This window comes from Neopsephotus bourkii, unplaced genomic scaffold, assembly GCF_033783945.1.
Source record: "Neopsephotus bourkii isolate Nb327-2 ecotype Australia unplaced genomic scaffold, CSIRO-AGI_Nbou_v1 NB_1526, whole genome shotgun sequence".
Classification (NCBI taxonomy): domain Eukaryota; kingdom Metazoa; phylum Chordata; class Aves; order Psittaciformes; family Psittacidae; genus Neopsephotus; species Neopsephotus bourkii.
In genome coordinates this window covers 3,293,314-3,314,681 of record NW_026902002.1, presented here as the reverse complement: position 1 = coordinate 3,314,681, position 21,368 = coordinate 3,293,314, and the positions used below count along the sequence as shown (strand labels likewise).

Genomic DNA, 21,368 nt, shown 5'->3' with positions numbered 1-21,368 from the left:
GTCTCCCTGTGCAAAGTCTCCCCATAACCTAATGACAGGATCTAGGATCTAAGCTGACTGTTACAATGAAGGAGCAAGGTGCTGGAAATGTGACAGCTCTGTGAAATCTTCGGTCCTCCACAATGATTAAAAAAACGGTAATAGTTACCAGGGAAAGCATTGAGGACAACACAAAGAACATCAAGGATCGCCTTGAATGCACTCTCATTTTGAACCTTTCCCTTCTGAACATTTCTGTAGGACAGGAAGCTAAAAATTTCAAAAGAGGACAAGGATGTTCCAAATCAAATGTCTTCACAAAGTGGGTGGTAGACCAGTGGAACTCACTGCCAAAGTGCATTATGGATGTGATTTATTTACACATTTAAGTTCAAGAAAGACAAAATCATTGAGAATTACTAACTGCATGTAAACTATATATGGGTCAGCAAATCTCAGAGCTGAAAACAGCTGGAATCTGAGAGAGTATGAGTGGGAAATAGCATAAATAGGATTGCTCTGTTCCTCATATCTAGCATCTGATTATGGCCACTACTGCAAACAAAACCACTCCTTATACGTGGGGTTTGTCCTGGGCATTCTTTCCTACTTGCTTTTTCATTGCCTGCACTATACTTCGTCTTCTGACTCAGAGAGGTATTTTGAGGGATTTGTCTCCTAAGGGCAACATTTACCAATTTGGGTTTATGTCATGCGTTATGTCATAAGTACTGAGATCCTCTTCTTGGGAAGCTGACAAATCCTCTTTCAATGAATGAAGTAGGAGCATTTATGCTTCTGAAAATCATGGAAAAAGGGTAGATGACAGAGTTTCCTCAGTGATTATTAACCTTAACGATGCACTTGACCAGGCATCAGAAGACTAGTTCAATAACCGGTGTGATTATGAAACCATGTGTTGCTGGTTTTCTAGTCATCTTGAGATTCCCACAAAGAGAGCCATTTTGTGAAAGCTTCTTCTATGCTGACCAGAAGCTTCTTTGCAGACCCATAGTGGGGAAAATATTTTGCTGTGGCATCTCCCTGTGGAGGGAGGAATAAGTGCCTTCAAGATACTTGCACTTTTTTATTTCTCTGTAATCTGCTTTCTTTCCAAGTTTTGTGTGCAGTTGTACCTGCCTCCAAGCACTGAGTGCGCAGCATGAAGAAGCTCAGGGTGCAGGTAGCAGAAGCAATCGCAAAAGCCCTTTTCAAGTCTGGAAATGTTAACTTTATACTGGCTAACTATTGGGATGGTTTACCTTATCAACTCAGTGGTTTTGCACATCTGAAAAATATGCTGGTAGTCCTGAAAAAAAGAAACAGTCTTTCGACAGCGTGGGGGCAACTGGCAAGCTCTTGGCAGCTTCTCATTGTCCAAGGAAATCTTTCTTCTTTCCTTGCTGGTTTTGCCCTAGGTAAATTACCTCTTTTTGAAATAAACTCTTAGCTTTCTTTTGAGAGGGTTTCAAACTAGCAGCCTTAAGCTAATTACAAGCCATTTGTAAATGCATCAGTTCTTGTTCCAGCATTTTAGCATGCACCAGGATATCATCTAGGTATAACAAACAGGCTGAGAGAGGCATGCCATGTAATACCCTCTCCGTTAGACTTTTAAATGTAGCTGATGTATTTCACTAGTCAGAAGCCATTATTTTAAATTGCCAGAGTCCTTGTCCTAATGTGAAAGCTTTTTTTCTCCCCCAGGATCCACTTCCACTTGCCAATAGCTACACTTTTAAGATTCAGGGTAGTAAACCAGACAAAGCTTTCACCAGAATCTAGGATACTGCTTACAGTAGTAGAAAAACACACACTAGATGACTTGTGTTGTTTTCTATAATCTGATGCTGTCGTCTTTTTTCCTTAACTGGACTCAGTTGGCGGTCAGGCTGAAGGGTCTGTTCTATCTTCCTGACCTGTTTCTTCCATGGCATATAAGACTTCTTTACTGCTTCCCTGCTGAAAAGAAAAATGCTGTTTAGTTTAGGTAGCCCATTTCCCCAGAATCACTCTTATGTAGAAGCAGTAAAGTGCAACTTATATATTTGTCAGAGAGATAAAGTAATTTCTAACCAAACAGTCTCAAAACCATTTTCTTGCTTCTCTTTGAATGTTTGGTAGGGTGTCAGATTAAAGGCTAATACATTTCATAAGCAATCATATGCTACCCCTAATCTTCTTATAGTTTGTATTAATTTACCAGGTCCACGTTTTGCCATCCTGGTCCCACTTTCCCCGTCTCCTTCTGACTATTGTCAGAGGCATTCAGCAAATAGATAGAGATTGACTCTTATTTCAGATTCAGAACAACATCAGCAGCCAGAAGTCCCAGAGATAAGGGGTCTCAAAGCAAGTTTAGAACACTCCTCATCTTTCTTTTGCTGTAAAGCTGACACTGCCTCTAATTTCTAGTGGTGTTTCTGCCCCTAAAGGTGGGACTTGGCCACTGCAAAGGAGATCTGTGTTCTTGAATTACCTATTCCCCTTTCTTCTCAGTGTCCTAACTAAATCACAGAATCACAGAATCCCAAGGGTTGGAAGGGACCTCAAAAGATCATCTACTCCAACCCCCCTGCAAGAGCAGGGTAACCTAGAGTACATCACACAGGAACTTGTCCAGATGGGCCTTGAATATCTCCAATGTAGGAGACTCCACAACCCCCTGGGCAACCTGTTTCAGTGCTCTGTCACTCTCACAGTAAAGAATATTTTCCTGATGTTCACATGGAACCTCCTAAGCTCCAGTTTACACCCATTGCCCCTTTTCCTATCACTGGACATCGCTGAAAAAAACTTAGCTCCATCATCCTGACACTCACCCTTTATGTATTTGTAAACACTGATGAGGTCACCCCTCAGTCTCCTCTTCTCCAAGCTAAAGAGACCCAGCTCCTTCAGCCTCTCCTCATAAGGGAGATGTTCCTCTCCCTTAATCATCTTTGTGGCTCTGCGCTGGACTTTTTCAGGCAATTCCATGTCCTTCTTGAACTGAGGGGCCCAGAACTGGATGCAATATTCCAGATGCGGCCTCACCAAGGCAGAATAGAGGGGGAGGAGAACCTCTCTTGACCTACTAATCACACCCTTTCTAATACACCCTAGGATGCCATTGGCCTTCTTGGCCACAAAGGCACATTGCTGGCCCATGGTCATCCTCCTGTCTACCAGGACCCCCAGGTCCCTTTCCCCTTCACTACTTTCCAGCAGGTCAACCCCCAACCTGTACTGCTACATGGGGTTGTTCTTCCCCAGATGCAAGACTCTACACTTGCCCTTGCTGAATTTCATCAAGTTTCTCCCCCCCAAACTCTCCAGCCTATCCCAGTCTCGCTGGATGGCAGCACAGCCTTCTGGTGTGTCAGCCACTCCTCCCAGTTTAGTATCATCAGCAAACTTGCTGAGGGTACACTCAGTTCCCTCATCCAGGTCGTTGATGAAAATATTAAACAGCACTGGTCCCAACACCGACCCATGAGGGACTCCACTAGTCACAGACCTCCAGCTAGATTCTGTTCCATTGACCACAAGTCTCTGCCTTCTTCCTTTCAACCAGCTCTTGATCCACCTCACTACCTGATCATCAAGCCCACACTTCCTTAGCTTATCTATGAGGATGCTGTGGGAGACAGTATCAAATGCCTTACTGAAATCAAGAAAAACCACATCTGCTGCTCTACCATCATTCGTCCACCTAGTTACTTCCTCATAGAAGGCCATAACGTTGGTCAAACATGACTTCCCCTTGGTAAAACCATGTTGGCTGCTCTTAATGACCCCCTCATCCTTGATATGTCTAGAGATGGTGTCAAGAATAAGTTGTTCCATCACCTTTCCAGGGATGGAGGTAAGGCTGACCGGTCTATAATTACCCGGGTCCTCCTTCTTGCCCTTCTTATAGACTGGCGTGACACTTGCCATCCTCCAATCCTCAGGCACCTCTCCTGTTTCCCACAACTTACCAAAGACGATGGAGAGTGGCCTAGCAATGACCTCTGCCAGCTCCCTCAGCACCTGCGGGTGTATTCCATCCGGACCCATCGATTTATAGATGTCCAGACTGCTTAACTGATCCCTGACCCAATCCTCATCTACCAAAGCAAACTCCTCCTTTGCCCTGACTCCTTCTGGGGCTACAGGAATCTTGGGCCCCTGGGGAGAGTCTGCAGGAGTAAAGACAGAGGCAAAGAAGGCATTCGGCACCTCTGCCTTCTTTATATCCTCTGTCTCCAGGGCACCCACCTCGTTCAGCAGTGGGCCTATATTGCCTCTTGTGTTAGTTTTATCCGCTATGTATTTGAAAAAGCCCTTTATGTTGTCCTTAATCCGACTTGCAAAGTTAAGTTCCAAGGAGGTCTTAGCTGTCCTAATTGCCTCCCCACATCCTCTAACAACTGTCCTATATGCCTCGCAAGTCGTCAGCCCCTCCTTCCATAATCCATAGATTCTCTTTTTCTACATGAGTTTGCCCAGCAATTCTTTGTTTAACTATGCTGGTCTCCTAGCTCCCTTGCTTGATTTCCTACCCATTAGGACACTCTGATCCTGAGCTTGGAAGAAGTGGTCCTTAAATGCTGACCAACTATCTTGAGCGAATTTACCACCTAATACCCTTTCCCATGAAACTTCCCTTAGCAATTGATTGAAGAGGCCAAACTTGGCCCTTCGGAAATCCAGAATAGTGGCCTTGCTAGGTAAATGAAGTCTGACTCAGACTTCATGATTCTTGTGCATTTCACATTATTTCTTATTACACTCAAAACAGCCTTCTTTTTTTTTTACTTTTTTTTTATTATTAATTTATTTAATTAACTATCTAGCTCCCTACAGAACCTACTGGTGTGTGAGCCTTCTAATTTGGTTCTTCTTGGTGCCCCCCTCCTCCCTGTGCTGCATCTTGGTGTCAGGCATCTGGTTTGGAAAACACAATGTTCTTTTCTCACTATGCCTGTATTTGTATGAAAGCATTCCTCCAGGATCAATAATGACCTCAACTGCATTTCTTCATTTTTGCCAATTTCTTTTGATTATGAACTTAGATTGATCATCCCTCCTTCCACAAGGCAAAATAATGGCATGAACCATATTAGAATTGCCAAGCTGAATCTGAGATAGAGAACTGCACTTTAGAGATCTTGGCAAATTGTTAGCATCTTCTTCTATTTTTCACAGCTGTTTCCTTTTGTGGTATGCAGCTGTGAAAAAAGTTCAGGATCTGTAGTAAATTCTACAGTCAGTACAATATCTTTTTGTCTTTTGCTGATCTTTATTTCTGGCTCTTACCTGAGTGTCTGTAAACTGGTTTGTAGCCAATTTGCCCTTGAGGTCCTTACTGATACTTGAGTATATCAGGGAAAGGGTTTGTTCCCACCCCATTCAAATGGAGGTGGGTTGTTTCTTTTGTTTTGGTTTAATTTTTTTCTTCCTTTCCTTGAGAGCATCACAGTTGTTGATACTGATTCATTTTCATTCTGTAGGACACTTTTCAGTTCTCTGAGCCCTTTATGCAGTTTATCAGATAGCAACCTTCAGGTTGGTCAAAGCTTTCGTAGACTTTTCCAATGTTATTTCAAACCACAACTGTTGCAGCTGCGCCTCCTAGTCTCTTTGGACATTTTGCCACTGGCTTTCTAATAAGGGTTATTTTTTACCAGTACGTTTTCAGGTGGTGTTTTAACTCCTCCTGTTCTTTACATGTTTGAACTGTGTACTGCCTTTTGTTCTGTGCTGATACAGGAGAGATAGCAGCTCACGGGGTTTGTTCCTGGAAACCAGAATGTGGGGGTGTTCTGTCTTTAACCCTGTTATAGGAAGCCCAGAGTTTGAAGAAGAGCAATTGATGATTGAGTCATTTATCTTTGATGCAATCCTGTTTATTTACAAAGTCCTGGTTTCTGTATCTGTAAGTAGAATCAAACAGGCGATAATTCCCTTGCTTGCAATTCCTTGTCTCTTTCAGTCAACTCTTGACTCAATAGCTTCCGTAAGGTTTATCTCAAAGTCATGCTGTTGATGCTTTTGTGGCTCTTTTTGATGCTTCCTTTTGGCTTTTGATTGGAGATTCTCTTGCAAACATCCAAAACAACCATTCTGCTACCAATCAAGGTCCTAACCGTCTAGGCTCCAGGGCTTATTTTCATTCCAGACTTCCCATATGTTTATGCTTTGGTTGTTCTTCATTGTTTTGATTATTTTGCTCTATAAATGAGCTTAATGTTTATTTGTATTTGGTACAAATGAAAAACAGTTCTTTTACTCAATGATTTCAGCAAGTTTTGGTCAATCCCACTGTGATGCTTTCTTACAGCTGTATGGATGAAGGCTACTGAGGTGCATATGCACACTGCAGGAACAGGTGGGCAGCAGCTGTATGGCGTTTAGGGTGAATTCTTGGGTGAACATAACTGAACTTCTCAAGTGGCCCTCTAATTACTGGTTGACCCTTCATCTGTTTCCAGAAGTGTTGATGGTGAGATCTGTTTGGAGAACATTATATTTCTTAAATGAAAAATTTAGAGGTTTTTTTTTTTGGGTTGTTTTGTTTTTTTTTTTTTTCCCTGTAAATCATTCATTCTCTGGAGGAGCAAAAAGACTTCTATTTTTTTGATGTTTTTATTAAAAGTTATTAATTTAGGAAAACTTCAGGATTCTTTCTTCACTTTTCTTTGATTTTGAATAGGTGTGGAAAAGAGAAATAAAGTGGATTTTATTTAATGACAAATTTATGCAAAAATAACTTTGGAAAAAAATTTCACTTCTAATTGAAGACATTGCATCAGACCACTGTTCTTGTCTCTTAGGACAACACTGAAGTCAAACTCCAAATTCCTTTCCAACAAATATGTGTATTTTACTCCTAGCAAACTGCTAATATCTGAATTCTAAAAAATGCTTATGCAAGAAGTGGAGTGAGACATGAGGCATGGCATAGTTCAGTGCTGCTCTTTCCCTATGGAATATGGCCATTGTGTAACTGCATCAGCCTCTCACACGGGTAACTAGAGACTAGGTCTCAGTATCTGTAGTATAGATTTGGAGATGCTGCATGGTGGATAATAACTACCGTTTTTATAGATGCTAGTTTCTTCCTAACTAAAGGGAAAGGTTTAATGTTCTAGGTGTAATATTTAGCTGAGTAAATTTAGTCTTTAACCTGTGCTCTAATACCTGATTGATCTCACCTTGTGGACCCAGAGTCCCTGGAGTTAGAAATGACTAATCCATTGAGTTACTGTGTTGGTGCTATAATAATAGTAAAAGTGAGATATATAATTGGCACAGGTGCTAGGGGTGCCAAGATGTTCAGGGTTGAGACCAGGATGCTGTTTTCAGCTTTTTCACAAACTCCAAGCATGAAGCAGAGGACAGAAATGGCTGTGACCCAGTGTCAGCAGCCAGAGACCTGAAAGTGCAAGTTTGAGAGGTAAAAGTGTGGGGTTATAAATTCCTGGCTTCCTGTGAGTTGTCCATTTCCTCACCACCTTCTCCAGCTTTCATGCTTGCCAGAAGGGAACATTACTTATCAAGAATACCCCTGGAAATCATCCTGGTTTTCTGTGTTTCTGAGTGAAGAGCAGAGGGGCTCAAACCAGGGTAACTGGAGCTTTTGGGCTCAATGGAGAACCACAGCAAGCTCTGCCTTACTCATGCCAGCACAAAACGCCACATTGCACAGAATACAGCATCTAATTCCATCAAATTCTTGTTCGACACAGGAAAACAGAGCGTGATTAAAGAAATTGTGTCTTAACTGACTGCTCCATATTGTCATGCCAGAAACAATTAGCTTAACTAGAAAGTTAATTTAATTGCAAATGTGGATGGGCAAACCGTGCCAGCCACTTCATTATCATTATTCTATGTTATTCTAATGCTTAGCGCTGTTTAATACGTTCTTATGGTATATGGTGGTGTAATTAAAAGATTGTCTCTGCAGAGGTTAAGGTTGCTGCTGAAAATAACCTCCAGTCTCAGTTTTACATGTCTTTATTTGTGAGGTTTCAATACATGCTTTAAAAAAATTTTAATAGAATTTTCTGGCTTGTTTTTTACTTCTATGTATGAAAAAGAACAAAAGCATAAGGACTGCCAGAGACATATGTAGCAGCAAGAATTGACCACAGACATTTTGTAGTAAAAATATTCTGTTTTTCTAAAGGAAGAGATATTTTTCTCTGTTCATTTTTTTCATGCATTTTGAGATATCACATTTAATTTCTGTTATTTTTACAAACAGCAAAAAAATTGCCACAAAAGACTGAACACAAGAGTAAACATTCAAATCTGGTGAATAAAATGAGAACAAATAATTTCTCTGCTTCCTGGCACAGAAACACATAGGAATGGACTCTTGTAATGGTCACTTTTTAGGAATAATTTCCTTTGGGGAGAAGAAACATGTGAGGAAAAAATATAAAATTTGATTGGAAAATGTGCAAATTGTGATTGTTTGGGGTCTTTTTTTCCATCATGAATTTCCTCCCCAGTTAAAATGACTGACATTACTACTAATTCAGCCACATTTTATCCATGGACAAAATAGTTATTACTATTATTTTACCCTACCATATTTAATTTTACTTTACTGTACCCCATAATATCTTGGTACCTGGATTTTCCTGCTAGTTTTAGATTTTTATTACATTTGAAATTTGCTTGCAATAAATACATTGCACTGGCAGAATTGTTGCTGTACTCTTTGAATAGCTAGTTGAATCAAAGATCCATCCTTGTCCTTCCTTGGACTGGTAATAATTTTCACATACGTCTGCTTTTTAAGAAGTATTTTGTAAAGAAAAATACATGCCTGCTACATCAGGTTTCATCATGATGGTTCTAATGCATAATATTGAAGAATTTATATGTTTTTTATATTCCTCATTAAACAAAGAGAAGGAAAAAAAACCCCACAACCTCAAACCCCTATAAAAATTTGGATCAAATTTTGAAATTTGAATTTGAATTTGACCCACCCTTTGGCAGACTCCCTTGTCTGAAAAACTCAGCTTAAGAAAGGGAGTGTTACCAAGTTTCAGTGATGGAAAAAATAATAATAAAACGATACTTGCTTTTGCAAAATTACCTTTATTTTTTTTCTTCATACTGCTGTTACAAAACACATCTTAGGCCACCCACTTCAGAGCATCAACTGATATTTGCTGTGAAGCTGCCCTGTGTTTTCTAGGGTTTTGGTGATAGTTGTTTCTTACGGGGCACTAAGCCTTTGCTTGCTGCAGTGTATGGTATTAGCTGACAGAATATCTTGGACTAAACAGGCCACTCATCTGATCCAAGATGTCATTTCTCACGTTCCCATAGAAACATAGATTAATCAGTCATTCCTGATGCATTTCTTGTACAATATTGTCATTTTGATGCTCTTTTGCTGCTAGTTTTGAAGGCAGCTTCAGATTCATTTGAGGAAATCAAGCCAACTTTGTGCTGCTTTTTAGCAGCAGGTACTTTGCCTGTAATGAGGAAAATCTCATTTTGCAGAATTCTTGCAAGGTAAAGAAAACATAGCTTCATATCCTTAATGAGAGCATTCTTATTCAAGAGCGCTTGACTGTAAAGAGTGCTATCCACAATGGTTAGTGTGGAGAGGAAACCTTAAGTAGAACATGCTATTGTGGCCTTTGAGCGGTTCCCATCTCCTCTATTCAGAAAGCAGAGTTAACTGAGGATAGCAAGAACAAACTGTACATGCGCTTGAGAAAAAGAACTTGACTTGGCAAGTTGGCATAAGTGTAACACAATATATTACCACTTTCTGCTGGGCTTATTCTCTTACTGTCATTGACCAGATCTGTTCAACGGCTGCCATTTTCGGTTGCAAGTAGAAGAAATCTCAGTTCCACCCCCCGATACCTCTTTTACTTTCCAAGAAAGTCAGTTTATGTAATCGATACCAGGTCTGTCTAGGAAGCTGTTCTGAAATTTAGGGGGGGTGGTGCAGGGGGAAGGGTGAAGGCTGAAGGGTGAAGAAGAAGCAAACATTAGACCTGACAAAGCTTGAAATATAAAACAAAAAAGCATCTGCGAGGCATAATAAAACAAAGTGTATATACGTGTTGTTCTCACAGAGTATTTGGCTGAGCCCAGGCAACGGGAAAGCATGCATAGCTAACACTCCTGACTGTGTGAAACCCTTTGTATACTCCAGAGTCTCTGCAAGAGACCTTGATTACAGAGTTTGGCATGATACCCAATACATTTTTTGGAATGGTTTCTTGTCCATCACTGACACTCGTAATGAGAAATTTATACACCATCCAAAGCGGATAAATTAATTTCAAACACTTTTGACTTCGGTCAACAATGGCTATTGGCAGTGCCTATTATTTAACTTTTATTAACAAAAAAAAAAAAAGAAAGAAAAAAAAGAGGAAAAATTGTTCTTCTTCATGGTGATAGCATGGTAAAGACCCTGAGTATAGCAGAGATAGAATCTTGGCAAGCACATATATAGGTCAGGATGGAATATTTCACTTTTCAATGTAAATGCAAGTAATTTTCTTCAGTATGAACAGTTTAATAAATTCCCAGGATGGATTTCATTAAGAAATTTGCATATTGGCTAGTGTAAAATTTTCTGAAAATCAGCTGGCAAAAATAATTTGGTTTTACTTGTACTTTCCCAATCCAGTTAACAGTCAAGGAATGAAGTATAAATTATCTATCCCTTTGAGAACTCCATTTAAAACTCAGATGCTCAAGTTAGCCTTTTAAAGATGATAATTGTGCATATTCTCATGCAGATATGCACACCAGAAATGGGGAAAAGCATTAAAACACACCTACACACAAAAACCTGTGGATTGGAAGCAAACAGGAAAATTGCTGCATCTTCTTGGGAGATACTGAAATTATGGGGACATATAGATAAATTACTAGTAAGTTCCCATTATATGCAGCCTGAATTAGATAGGTTACTATGTTCTCTAATTCAATGTTAGTTCTGGGGTTTTGGTTGATCTTTGACTTTTTCTCTGTGTTTTATTTTGTACATGCAAGGCATAAGGATTTATTGAAGACAAAACCCTATTTATATACCTGAGTTATCCAAATGCAAGAAATTCTGCCAGCTTTTTAAATATAAATAGAGAGCGTTGTGTAAATAAATTATCTAGGTTTTCAGAGCTACCTGATAACGGAAATACACAACTCTAATAATACTAAAAGGTGAAAAATAAAAATAGGATATGTATTTTAAGGAAATATAAAACATTGCAAGTAATCAGTGGGGAGTGCGGACACAGGCAGTAGTGCACAGGCCTTTTTATTTTGTTGTATTTTAAATTAGCTTCTTTGTGCAGGAACCGGTTATGGTTTTCATTTATTTTTGTACTTTAAATTTAAGCTGTGTTGCAATAGGAATGACAGAAATGGTATATGTGATTTTTCTGAAAACTACTTTGGAGACTTTTTCCTAAAAAGGCAAATTTCCCTTTTATATTCCCTTCTTACCTACCTGCTTCCTTTGTGCAAGTAGGATTGTCAGAGGAAGGTAATAGTTGCTGTGTGCTTCGGTGGTTCGGAGGTTGGAAGGATGCTTCATGCAGCTGATACGCTGGCTGCACTGTGCATAGTGACAACTGAAATACGGATCCTGGGATGCTGTGCTGGTAAGTCCTGATGGCATCGCATGGACACCCATTATTAGGGAAGAACCAGAGCAGGTTTTCAGATGAGCTCAGACTAGATGATCTAATGGTCCCATCTGGCCTTAAAATCTGTGAGTCTATGAAAGACAGTCCTGCAGTTATAAGCATTTTAGAACTGTCAATTCCAGATTTACTTCAATGTAAGAGGCAATTGCTTCCATGCTGAAATGCTTGGTTATGTACTATGTACATGGTGTCATAAATGTTCTATAAAATAGAGAGGTGCAGTGTAAGCAAAACACAGAGCAGCTTGGCATAATAAGGAGAGGTGATGTTAATATGTAGAAGATGGGTGTTTGTAAGAGATTTGAAAAAGGAGTAGAGTGCATTTGGAGGAGAACAACAAAGAATGCACTTCCCCAAATATAAAAGAGACTAAAGCTCCAGTGCCAAAGGAGGAGAGAAAGAAGCAGGAAGAGAGAAAGGGGTAGTGAGTGACAGCAAGAAATTAGAAAGGACTAAGAGCAGCAGACAGAGAAGTTGCAGGATGCAAGGGATGAACACAACTTATTTATTCACTCCCTTTCTAGAACTGTGCTTGTATGGCTGTCATTCAGTGTCTCAGCTGCTATGCCTTCTTTAACTTCCTTGCTAAAATATACTGAGGGAGAGCAATGGGAGGGAGAGAAGAGGTGGGAGATAAGGGAAGTGTATTTTTTGGTCCCTTTGCTTGCTAATGGAGCTGGATGTGCATACCTGGGTGCTGGAAGAGATATTGGAGGTATAGGTCCTGGGCCTGAGAGGTGCCCTGGCAAGTACCTGGCAGTTCATCAGAAGGCGGCAAGCTGCTGGGTGGGAAGAGTGGGGCTGCAGGAGCTTTTCACCCTGAGCCCTAGCACCCTTGGAGAGGGGTGCTTCAGGCACAAATATATTGCAGTCATGTGTGGTGGTATTAGAGACATTCTTATGTTGGGTTTTTTGGGGGGTTGGAGCTCTTTTAGGTTTGTTTGTTGGGTATTTCTGTATGTGCTTTTTTACATTTGAGGTGAATATTCAACTCTTCTCCTGGCTCCTGGGGATCTCAGATTTATTTTTTTTTTTTCAGGTAATGTGGATTAATGTTAAACATGCTCAAGGGCAGCGTGAGAAGAGAAGGCCTCTGCCCTGGTGCAAATGTTTGCAGCTGAGCCCTTTCCTCAAAGTATTTGCCCAAACAGCTCATCAGACCTCTGTGCAAGTGCAACAAGTACATGGTGGAAGTAGATACGCTTACAGGCAGTGTATATGAAAAGTATTCTCAGGATAAAAAAAAATTATTTGTTGACACAGGAATTTCTCTTTATTATATTGACAATTTCAGTGAACATTTCCTGTAGGTTTCTGAGGTTCAGGATGGCGTTTTCTGAGAGAATGGGGGTATTTCTTGGGTTGTCAGCAGCTTTCACCTGAGATGCTGGTTTAAGTCAGTATTCCTCTAAACTTACAAAATCTTAAGCCTTATTCCTTGAGCTAATCAAAGAAATGTGATAATTACTTGGCTGTTATCTGTGACATGGTATCTTGATTTTTTCCTACCAAAACAGTGGAATGACCAGATTTTCAAATATTTGTGCTGTTTATTTTGCAAAACAGTCGTTTTCTCACCAACGCCCAATTCACATCTTTCTGGTTAGTTCAAGTAACAAGGAAAGGGGCTCTGTAAGGTGTGGTATGGCAAGGATTGGATTGCAATTTTATTAAAGTTTTCCCCAGAGTCAAGGAAGGAGGAAGTTGATTATCTTGTAATTGGTCTCTCTCTGGGGTGATGCACTTGTTAAATCCTTATATGTGATGGGACTATCTAGTTACACTGAACAGATTACCTGCTGATTGCTACTTCTGGGATTTACAGATAATGCTGAATGCCAAAATCTTTCTGAACTGTGAGTGGAAGAATTAATTCCCACTGTCTTCATTTACTTTCTAATGACAGCTAATACTCTATCTAGGTTTCATTGTTTCCAAGCATAGATACTACAAAATCTCTTTTGAACAAAGCAGATAGGATTTGCTGGCATTTCTGCCTGTTGCTTTGATGTGATAAGGAATTGTTTGCTTCCTAGATGAATATCCTTGACTTGCTGTTCACTCTTAATGAAGCAGCCAGGCTTCACCCTCTGAGGCACTTTCTCTTCTGTGTTTGGAGATGGGTGTTACCTCTAAGGTCAGAATTGGGTACAAATTTCTGTGGTATTTCAGGAGGTGCTTATCCAGGGATTTTATCTTGGACTTTTTTGCTACCTAGCTGGTAAAGTACTTTTTTTGTTTCTGTTGGGATGTTAAACTTCCCCTGTGATATTTCGCACACTTTTTGTTTTATTTTCAGTCTAAAATAACCACATGTAATAGAAAGAAGGGCTAGGCACATTCAGACCTGATGTAAGCAGTTGAGAGCAATTATTTCCAGGAGAGTGGTGGCAGAACTGAAACTGGCCCAAAAAAAATCTCTTATGAGCTGGCTCCCTGGCATGTCTCCTCCCCTGGCCAAAATACTGTAATTCCTATGGCCGGTTTGCTGTGCACCAAGGTGCTCCCCACTTACAGGGCTTTGGTAGTAAGCAGCAAGTGGTGGGGATGAATGGGGCTAGGGGATGGGATGGGAGAGGAGGGGAAGAGGGGGCTGATGTATTCCTACCACAGGGAAGCAAAGCAGAACACACCGAGTATCATTGCATAACAGATGATACATTGTACAGCTTGTACCCTCTCCTAAAGAGCAGAGGTGGGCACGCCAGGGAAGGCTTGAGCCTGGCTCCCAGTAAGCACCTGGCTCTGGCCTGCATCCATGGCTTGCAAATAAAGACGGGTTAAGGAAGAGGGAAGGGGAATACACTGGCATCACCGTACTCCACGTTACTCACAGTACCAAGATCGTTGTGAAGGTGAAACAAATCCTCAGGGTGGCCAAGAGATGGGCTTTACTTGCCTGAGAGACCTGCTCTCCCCAGCATGTCCCAGAATCATCTTTTCCCCAGGTGGAAGGGTGGGGGCTCCCTAACAGCATCTCTGCAAGGAGAGAGGAATCTGCTGCCTTTTTTCTCTTAGGAACCCCAAATATCGTACTGCTTTGCAGCATCGTGTCCAGGCTCTAGCAGCTATTGTGGTATTGCTGCAGGGCAGCAGGGCCATCATGCTGCTCCCGCCCTAAAACTTCAGACCGCAGCTGTCTCCAGCTCAGGGTTTGCAAACATGTAGCTTCTCTTCAGCCTTTAAGCACTTAGCAATGAACAGAAAATGGGTTGGGAAAAAATCCTAACAAGATACAATAAAGAGGGGTGTCTTTTCCCTCTTTGTGGCAGATCGAGCACATTTATCTAAAGTTTTAATTTCTTTTCCTTTCACATCATAGTGAGGATCTTCAGCAGAGAACGGAACAGCCGGGTGATGTATTTTTGGGTTATAACTTGAGAACAAAAGCTCATTAGGACTCAAAGATTTTATATGGATAACACCACCCACGGTTACTTTAGATAGGGTAGAAATGTTTTTATGCTTTAGGGCACAAACTAGCTATTAAATTACTAGGGAACTACAAATATCTACTAGACATATCGATGGGAGTGCAACCAGAACGCAGAGTACTACATAAAATAATTATATACAGCACAGCTAATATTAGATCACACGAAAGTACATGACTGTTCTATGAAAATAATTTGCATCTCTGTATTGGACACTGGGGGAGGGGGCATTGGTTTTGTACAAGGAGATGCTGACCTAATTGTCAAAGGTTCAGAACCCTGCAGCCTCTGCCAACATTTCTTGGTGAGGCTGTGCTGCTGGAACTGATGGAGGAGCTGTTTCCTCAACTAGCAAAAAGTCCTCCCTTTTCTGCGGTTAGCTAGGAAGTAGGGAACCCAGATGAGAATGGATGGATGATCCGTCATGCTGAGAGGATCCACTGAGCAAGCATGTCCCTGACGTGTGAGCCCGAATTGGGGTCGGTGACAAGGACAACTCTGACATCATATGAGTCATGTGAGGAGGGAGGGGTGTTGCTGCCTCCTGACGGAGGGACGCATCTGTTCCACGCTAGCTCGTGAGATGTGAAGAGGTTGCGGTGCTAAGATGCACATAGGGAGAGTGGGAGTGTGCCGCTTAGCAGGGCTTTTTTGAGTTTGGGAATCTCATCGGAGCTGCCTCTCTTCTGCTCTGTGATTCCCACCCCTCAGATGCAGGTGGCTGTTGGACCAGTGCCGGCCCCGCAGAGGGTCAAGAGGGTCAGGCCTTGGCATGGGAGAGTGCTGCGGGAAAGTCAGTGGCAGATTTCCCACGTCTGTGGGACTTCAGAGGTCTGTGTGTTGTTCCTTGGGGGCTTCTGAAGGATAATGGAAGAAAAGCTTAAAGAAGGTGTTGTAGGTTGTGCTTTTATTAATTACAGCGAATGTAGATGCTGTTGGATTAGCTGCCTGATGTTCTCACTAGAAAAGGCGTGCTCTGAGTTGTTCTAACTTTATCAAACTCAGAAGTCAGGGCTCTTGTATAAATGAAGTTTTCTAAGCTGCCATGTCTTTCTCTTTGTGTATCAGTGCTGTCTACTCCATAGGGAAGTGTTTCTCTGAAGGATAAAAGGGAAGTATGTAAACATGTAATTAAGACAATCAAAAGTTATGTACACAAATGGGGTCAGTTCTAGCTGCAGAGCTGTAAATATTTCGTTTCAATATTTCTTTCACTTCTTGCCTCAGCTTTGTTCCACAGTGGCAAAGAGATAGGTCCTATACAAACATGGTGAAACAAAAGCTCTTCCTTCAAGTATTTAAATATATGGCTAAAGGTAGATGCATGGTGTAAATGCATGTACCAGCTTCACTAGTAGTTGCAGTTAGATTTGTATTTGTTTTGTGTTAAGGTTTTTAACTAAGACAAGATGATGGTCAGCATGGGGAGGTCATGAGGGTATGTGTTTGTAAATCTAACAGCAGGAGGATGCTCATAAGCCAACTGTAGCTCAGTGACGGGGGGGGGCAGTTATGTTATGAAAAGGTTAAAAAAGTAAGGTGAAGTGTCGTCATACTGCATGCTTGATACTCCAAAGAAAAGGGAGCTGGTGGGGAAATGCAAAGAGAAAGCTCGCACAGTCCAGAAAGGGACTGAAAAAGGACCATGGCGGATGTTGGTGAACCAAAGCAGAAATAGAGATGTTGCCATGGACTGAAGTGGATATTAAGTAATCTATATACAGAAGGTGGTGATTTGTGTTTCTGCCTAAGAAATGACAAGGTGTAGAGGAAATGAAAAGGATAATACAGATGCTGCTGGGAATTACTGTCATAACTCTGCTATTGTGAATAACTGGTAAAACCTGAAACCTAGAACGCTCATTGCATGCACAATAAATGCTGCTTGGTTTCAAGTGCTTGACTAGGGGCTACTGTAGTCATGTGGGTACAGAATGAAGCAGATTTGTTCATAGAAGGAAAAATCTTACTTCCCCAAGCATGGGGGATGATTCAGGGGTCCTGTGTGCACATTTAGGGAGCAGTCATGCATGTGTCCTGCCCAGGTGGATTCTGCTTTGGTTAGGGCCTGAGGAGTATACTTCAGGGAGCAGAACATCAGAGGGGGAACCTGACTCTAATCAGCTGCATTCCCTGTAGTGTCTGCTTCTACTTTGCACAGACTTTGCCACAGAAAGCTCATACCTAACTATACTTTGTACATTTTATTATTTTAGGATGTCTTTTTTTTTTTTTTTTCTGCCAAATTTTCCTTAGGAGCGTAAGCTGGAAAAGTTTTGGGTAGAGCTGGATATACAAATCCCACAATTTATATCTTACCTAAACCACAAAGTAATTTCATGGACCAAGTGAAAAGACGCATGTGCAAGGCTGGGGCTTTCTTTGAGATGAATTCCAGAGCATAGTGTGACAGCTTCTCACAAAAAAAATGACTCAGTATTGTATAATGGAAGTCTCACTGAACTCCATTATTGAAGCCAGCATGATAACTACTTATACTGCACTAACACCCAGCAGCCCAGCTCATATTGGGACCCTGTTGTTCTTGGCACTTGTCATGCAGGGTGAGAAATAAAAGCTTCTCCTGATACACTGCAGACAGCACAGGATGAGCAAGAGTGCTGCTGAGATGTCCTAGTTCAAAGAGCAAGCCAGTGGGAGTGACAAGGACTTAAACCACACCTGATGACTGGGTATTTTCAATTTGTGTCTCTTAGGTTTTTGTGTTTAAGCTCATGTGTGGACCTTAATGTGGTTATTTCCCCCCAGTCTGCTGCAGGTGCCCTGTTGTGTACCTCTATTTACAGTAAAAGAGAAGCAAGTCATGACATGCTCAGACTTCCTCCACTTGGCAAGTGCATTTACACACAGCTTCCTCCTGCCCTTCAGCTCTTTGCAGACTGCTTTGACCCATTCCGGACGAGCTGAACAAAACTTGTTTCTTAAGCGTTAAGATGGATACAGTTTATTCTGATTTTCTTTGGGATTTTTTTTCCTTTTTTAAATTTTTTTCTCAAAGGAAGTCTCCTAATGAATATTGTGATGGCACTTGTAGAATTCCTTCTTCTCTGTCCCCATTTCCTCCGGTTCTGCTCACCGGATGTCTTTGGGTCTGGACCAGATACTTATGCAGGAAAATGCTGGGAGCACCACCTGTAAGGTGATCACAGACCACAGTAAAATGTGAAAGGGCAATGAAGGGGCTTTGTACTTTCTTCTCCTTTTGTGTAGCTGTCATACAAATAATCTTAAGAATTTTGGTACGTTTCAGTCCTTTAAGGATCCCCAAAATAACCCCCAGAAAAATATAGCTTCTGCTTTAGTGGCTCTCCCAGTGCTGATTTTCTTATTAATCTCCCTAGCAATACTTATAAAAATGCTTGACTGTGGTTACGCAGATTGTCTGATGTGATCACTAGCAATTATGCTAATCATAGTCTTCTCACAGTTCTTTCCCATCTGTTTTATCCACCTATGGATACTTGGATAGTGATATAAATGATAAAAGAGGCTCCAATCACATCATGCTTTAATGTGCTGGTCAGTGTATGACCAAAGAATTTACAGATAGAGACTAGGGAAGGGGTGAGGTGTGAGGGGAAGGAAGTTGGAGTATTCCAGTTTTTTATGGAAGGGTAATGGACACACAAGACTGAATAATTTCCCAGAGATGCCTGTGGCAGAGTTGTGCATTGATTTCAGGCCTATGGAAAACCTTTGCTCTATGAAGCCACATAGGCTACCACCACCTGGGGGAGAAAAGGAAAGAAAATGACCTCTTCTGCCATTTAATAGAACTGGAGGAAGAGGAATGTGAGAGCAAGGAGCAGATTTTGTTTGTCTGCCCTGTTGGTGTTGTTAGCTGTGGGTGGGAACACAATAAAACATTGTTTTCTTTGCTATGTGGCTGAAGAACTGCAGTTTGCCAAGTGCAACTTGGTTAGTGAAAGCACACAGTATTCGAAATGCCAGCCTTGAACAGAGAGCCTGTGCAGCTGGCACCTACCACTGAAAGCAAAGGGAAAAAGGATCTCTTCTTCTATAGGTGAGATATTTATAATGGCAGGGGCTCATCTCAGAGTTCCTCTGTGTTACTGCATATTTTTTGCAGCACAGTTACAGTGCTGCCTTTCAACACCTGGGAGCTAAACACTGGAGAGAGCAGAATAGCCAACATGGTGTGTGGCTCTGATGTGTCTAAAGCTGGTACCATCAATGCAGTAAAGCCTTTTTTGCATATTTGCATTAGAGCAGGAAACTTCATCCTGGTGAGAGCTGTATCCCTGACTGCTGGCATAGGTAGATGTTTGGGCATGCAGAGACTGAGGATGGGGTGACATGATGTGATTAGATAAGGGATTACCATAGTTAATGATGGTGAAGCAACTTCTCTCAGAGGCTCCTGGTAGCTGAAGTGGGCTCTGTGTTTCCACACATTGATGCCTCTCTAACCCCTGATGCTGAGCAACAAGCAATGAAAGGGGTCTCAAAGAAGCACTTGTTTGTAGGATACTGCTTCAGGAAACTGAAGCAAAGCTTTTATTACATGAATTACTGTGGTGAAGGACAGTAACTTGTTTAGAATGTAATATGGTCTGCTGCTTTTCCCTTTCATAAAGTTTTCTTCTCTTTATGCGGATACTTGATGCTTGGAAGAAACAAAATGTGGCCAGTAAAGACTATATAAGGAAACTCTTTCCAGGTGGAGATGGGATCTCCTGCTAAATTGAATCCCTAGTATGACGAAAGTATGACAAAAATATTCCAAATGCATGAAAAAAGCTCTATTACTTATTTTTCATAACACTGGGTTGTATGCGAATGATGGATTCTTTGAAACAGGAGTGTGTTTTCAATTATGTGTATGGACATACCTATAAGACTGTGGCCCCAGTTCTGAGCTGAGGGTGTAGATACTACCTTGATAAATGGCAATTGCTTTTCTGAAAAACTTGGATTAATCTCGGACACAAAAAAAAGCAGCAGCAGCATTCACTTGGAGATCGTTCATGGCCATTGGAGAGAAGATCATGCTTTGCTGGAATATTACCTGTCAAAAAAGAACCCTCAGCAAAATCATATCCGTTAGGAGATGCTTTCCTGCAGTAGATCCAGCTCTATATCCCATTTCCGGCTAATGCAACACACAATGGGACTACAGATTTCTAAGGAAATAAATTCTTTCCATGTAGTTGTCGAAACTTTTGAGTCTAGGGAAATATATAGAGATGGATGGTATATGTCATTCTTACAGGAATGAGTTATTTAAAGCTAGTCTGGGATATGCTATTCTTAAAGAAATTAGATACTTATTAACAGACTTGAATATTTCTGTAATGATTCCAGTGAGAACAATGAAAATTATGACTGAATCAACATAAATTTAGATGTAAGAGTTAACTTAAGCTTGTAATTTTCAACGGTACTTAGTGCTGACCTAACTGAGCTCTTCAAAGTCAATAGGAGTTTCATGATTTATGTCAGTAGAAAGAAAATTACTCTGATAAAGACAGCTTCTGAAATCATACCCTAAATTGATAAACACATACTTTCCCTATATTTGTGATATCCTCCTAATAGATGCTTATTATCCTAACGTAGATGGGTTGTTCCTAAGGAGTTGGAAACTTCCCTTAAGAATACTGGAATTTAAAAAGAAAAAAAGTACCTTAAACCCCTTTATGGTAGGGAATATGTCATCTACACCTTTTTGTAAAGAGCTTATTGCACCAGAAATTTAATATGTAATAAATAAAAATAGAACATCCTTTCAAATACATTTGTTAGATGCCTAACTATATCATTAAGGCATTGGTTATCATCCATGTCCTTAAAATAGTGTTCAGGTGTTTACAACAAGCCTTAAGATCCTGAGCTGATAGTTAAATCTATAACATATGCCCCACCTGGAAAATATGTCTCTGAAATAGCTGTTTGAAATTAAATTTCCACTTGAAGTTTGCCTATTTTGGGCCTTGTCTCCAGCTGGAAGACCAAGATTAATTTCTTTGAGAGTTAACTCCTTTACCCCAGATGAGCATTGCATTCCAAACTTGTTTTTTGTCCTTCTGGTTAGCTATGATCTTTAGAAAGCCTTGGTTGTGCTTGGTTAGAGAGGACAGGGAAGTAAGTAAGATACAATGCAAAAGCAAGGTAGTATTAAGGAGAATCTTGTGAGTGAAATCATAGTCCTCATAAAGTCAACTAGAGTTTTGCCACCCGTTGTCATGGGGTCAGGATTTTATCCCTGAGCTTCTCTAATGTCTTTACTTCTGATGACTTACTA

At 40.9% G+C, this 21,368-nt stretch overlaps 1 long non-coding RNA gene across 2 annotated transcripts in view; it reads left to right on the top strand.

Annotated features, from left to right (window-relative positions):
- LOC133221331 (uncharacterized) overlaps positions 1-12,818 on the top strand; it is a 100,361-nt gene extending 87,543 nt beyond the window's left edge. Inside the window, exons 2-4 of one of the 2 annotated variants that reach the window (XR_009727973.1) lie at positions 10,737-10,871; positions 11,468-11,603; positions 12,688-12,818. This is a non-coding gene — a long non-coding RNA (uncharacterized LOC133221331). The remainder of the gene's footprint in view (positions 1-10,736; positions 10,872-11,467; positions 11,604-12,687) is intronic. The other variant, XR_009727972.1, reaches the window with a different exon arrangement.
- The last annotated feature ends 8,550 nt before the right edge of the window (positions 12,819-21,368 follow it).